Genomic DNA, 4,636 nt, shown 5'->3' with positions numbered 1-4,636 from the left:
TGGCAGTGATGTAGTGAGAGTTAATACTAATCTCAAAATGATGCTGAAAGTGATGTGATGAGAGTTGATAGTAATTTCAAAATCACGCTAAAGTGATGTAATGAGAGTTGCTACAAACCTAAGAAGTCATGCTACAGTGATGTGGTGAGAGTTTATAGTAATTTCAAAATAATGCTAAAGGGGTGTCATGAGAGTTGCTACTTCCCTAAGAAATGATGCTACAGTGATGTAGTGAGAGTTGCTACGAACCGCAAAATGATGCTAAAATGATGTAATGAGGGTTTCTATTTACCAAAGAAATGATGCTACTGTGATGTGGTGAGAGTTGCTACGAATCTCAAAATGATGCTACAGTGATGGAATGAGGGTTGCTATTTACCTAAGAAATGATGCTACAGTGATGTGGTGAGAGTTGCTAAGAATCTCAAAATGATGCTACAGGGATGTGGTGAGAGTTGCTACGAATCTCAAAATGATGCGACAGTGATGTAATGAGAGTTGCGACAAACCTAAGAAGTGATGCTACAGTGATGTAGTGAGAGTTGCTACGAACCGCAAAATGATGCTACAGTGATAAAATGACGGTTGCTATTTACCTAAGAAATGATGCTACAGTGATGTGGTGAGAGTTGCTACGAACCTCAAAATGATGCTACAGTGATGTAATGAGAGTTGCTATGAATCTCAAAATGATGCTAAAGTAATGTTGTGAGAGTTGCGACTATCCTCAAAATGATGCAACAGTGATGTAGTGAGAGTTGCGACTATCCTCAAAATGATGCAACAATGATGTAGTGAGAGTTGCTACGAACCTCAAAATGATGCTACAGTGATGTAATGAGGGTTGCTATTTACCTAAGAAATGATGCTACAGTGATGTGGTGAGAGTTGCTACGAATCTCAAAATGATGCTACAGTAATGTCGCGAGAGTTGCGCCTATCCTCAAAATGATGCGACAGTGATGTAGTGAAAGTTGCTACGATCCTCAAAATGATGCGACAGTGATGTGGTGAGAGTTGATAGTAATTTCAAAATCACGCTAAAGTGATGTAATGAGAGTTGCTACAAACCTAAGAAGTGATGCTACAGTGATGTGGTGAGAGTTGCTACGAACCTCAAAATGATGCTACAGTGATGTAATGAGGGTTGCTAATTACCTAAGAAATGATGCTACAGTGATGAAGTGAGAGTTGCTACGAACCGCAAAATGATGCTACAGTGATATAATGAGGGTTGCTATTTACCTAAGAAATGATGCTACAGTGATGTGGTGAGAGTTGCTACGAACTTCAAAATGATGCGACAGTGATGTATCGAGGGTAGCTACGATCCTCAAAATGATGCGACAGTGATGTGGTGAGAGTTGATAGTAATTTCAAAATCACTCTAAAATGATGTAATGAGAGTTGCTACGAACCTCAAAATGATGGTACAGTGATGTAATGAGGGTTGCTATTTACCTAAGAAATGATGCGACAGTGATGTGGTGAGCGTTGCGACGAACCTCAAAATGATGCTACAGTGATGTAGTGAGAGTTGCTACGAATCTTAAAATCATGCTACAGTAATGTCGTGAGAGTTGCGACTGTCCTCAAAATGATGCGACAGTGATGTAGTGAGAGTTGCTACGATCCTCAAAATGATGGTACAGTGATGTAATGAGGGTTGCTATTTACCTAAGAAATGATGCTACAGTGATGTGGTGAGAGTTGCTACGAATCTCAAAATGATGCGACAGTGATGTAGTGAGAGTTGCTACGAACCTAAGAAGTGGTGCTAATGTGATGTAATGAGAGATGCTATAAATCTCAAAATGATGCTACAGTAATGTCGTGACAGTTGCTACTTACCTCAAAATGATGCTGACAGTGATGTGGTGAGAGTTGCTACGATCCTTAAAATGATGCTAAAGTGATGTAATGAGGGTTGCTACGATCCTCAAAATGATGCGACAGTGATGTGGGGAGAGTTGCTACGAATCTCAAAATGATGCTACAGTGATGTAATGAGGGTTGCTATTTACCTAAGAAATGATGCTACAGTGATGTGGTGAGAGTTGCGACGAATCTCAAAATGATGCTACAGTGATGTGGTGAGAGTTGCTACGAATCTCAAAATGATGCGACAGTGATGTAGTGAGAGTTGCTACGATCCTCAAAATGATGCTTAAGTGATGTAATGAGAGTTGCGACAAACCTAAGAAGTGATGCTACAGTGATGTAATGAGAGTTGCTATGAACCGCAAGATGATGCTCCAGTGATATAATGAGGGTTGCTATCTACCTAAGAAATGATGCTACAGTGATGTGGTGAGAGTTGCTACGAACCTCAAAATGATGCTACAGTGATGTAATGAGGGTTGCTATTTACCAAAGAAATGATGCTACAGTGATGTGGTGAGAGTTGCTACGAATCTCAAAATGATGGTACAGTAATGTCGTGACAGTTGCTACAAACCTAAGAAGTGATGCTACAGTGATGTGGTGAGAGTTGATAGTAATTTCAAATAATGCTAAAGCGGTGTAATGAGAGTTGCTACTTCCCTAAGAAATGATGCTACAGTGATGTGGTGAGAGTTGCTACGAACCTCAAAATGATGCTACAGTGATGTAATGAGGGTTGCGATTTACCTAAGAAATGATGCTACAGTGATGTAGTGAGAGTTGCTACGAACCGCAAAATGATGCTACAGTGATATAATGAGGGTTGCTATTTACCTAAGAAATGATGCGACAGTGATGTAGTGAGAGTTGCTACGAACCTAAGAAGTGATGCTACAGTGATGTAATGAGAGATGCTATAAATCTCAAAATGATGTTACAGTAATGTCGTGACAGTTGCTACTTACCTCAAAATGATGCTGACAGTGATGTGGTGAGAGTTGCTACGATCCTCAAAATGATGCGACAGTGATGTAATGAGAGTTGCTACTTACCTAATAAATGATGCTACAGTGATGTGGTGAGAGTTGCTACGAACCTCAAAATGATGCTCCAGTGATGTAATGAGAGTTGCTACAAATGTCCAAATGATGCTACAGTGATGTAATGAGAGTTGATAGTAATTTCAAAATCATGGTATTGTGATGTAATGAGAGTTGCTACTTACCTAAGAAATGATGCTAGAGTGATGTGGTGAGAGTTGATAGTAATTTCAAAATCATGCTAAAGTGATGTAATGAGAGTTGCTACTTTCCTAAGAAATGATGCTACAGTGATGTGGTGAGAGTTGCGACGAACCTCAAAATGATGCTACAGTGATGTAGTGAGAGTTGCTACGAATCTCAAAATCATGCCACAGTAATGTCGTGAGAGTTGCGACTATCCTCAAAACGATGCGACAGTGATGTAGTGAGAGTTTCTACGAACCTCAAAATGATGCTACAGTGATGTAATGAGGGTTGCTATTTACCTAAGAAATGATGCTACAGTGATGTGGTGAGAGTTGCTACGAATCTCAAAATGATGCTACAGTAATGTCGCGAGAGTGGCGACTATCCTCAAAATGATGCGACAGTGATGTAGTGAGAGTTGCTACGATCCTCAAAATGATGCGACAGTGATGTGGTGAGAGTTGCTACGAACCTTAAAATGATGCTACAGTGATGTAATGAGGGTTGCTATTTACCTAAGAAATGATGCTACAGTGATGTAGTGAGAGTTGCTACGAATCTTAAAATCATGCTACAGTAATGTCGTGAGAGTTGCGACTGTCCTCAAAATGATGCGACAGTGATGTAGTGAGAGTTGCTACGATCCTCAAAATGATGGTACAGTGATGTAATGAGGGTTGCTATTTACCTAAGAAATGATGCTACAGTGATGTGGTGAGAGTTGCTACGAATCTCAAAATGATGCGACAGTGATGTAGTGAGAGTTGCTACGAACCTAAGAAGTGATGCTAATGTGATGTAATGAGAGATGCTATAAATCTCAAAATGATGCTACAGTAATGTCGTGACAGTTGCTACTTACCTCAAAATGATGCTGACAGTGATGTGGTGAGAGTTGCTACGATCCTTAAAATGATGCTAAAGTGATGTAATGAGGGTTGCTACGATCCTCAAAATGATGCGACAGTGATGTGGGGAGAGTTGCTACGAATCTCAAAATGATGCTACAGTGATGTAATGAGGGTTGCTATTTACCTAAGAAATGATGCTACAGTGATGTGGTGAGAGTTGCTACGAATCTCAAAATGATGCTACAGTGATGTGGTGAGAGTTGCTACGAATCTCAAAATGATGCGACAGTGATGTAGTGAGAGTTGCTACGATCCTCAAAATGATGCTTAAGTGATGTAATGAGAGTTGCGACAAACCTAAGAAGTGATGCTACAGTGATGTAATGAGAGTTGCTATGAACCGCAAGATGATGCTCCAGTGATATAATGAGGGTTGCTATCTACCTAAGAAATGATGCTACAGTGATGTGGTGAGAGTTGCTACGAACCTCAAAATGATGCTACAGTGATGTAATGAGGGTTTGCTATTTACCAAAGAAATGATGCTACAGTGATGTGGTGAGAGTTGCTACGAATCTCAAAATGATGGTACAGTAATGTCGTGACAGTTGCTACAAACCTAAGAAGTGATGCTACAGTGATGTGGTGAGAGTTGATAGTAATTTCAAATAA

Source organism: Aulostomus chinensis, chromosome 1 (assembly GCF_037954235.1).
Source record: "Aulostomus chinensis isolate RoL2024-O1b breed Wild chromosome 1, RoL_Achi_v1.0, whole genome shotgun sequence".
NCBI classification, from domain to species: Eukaryota; Metazoa; Chordata; class Actinopteri; order Syngnathiformes; family Aulostomidae; genus Aulostomus; species Aulostomus chinensis.
Note: the sequence above shows the minus strand (reverse complement) of the source record.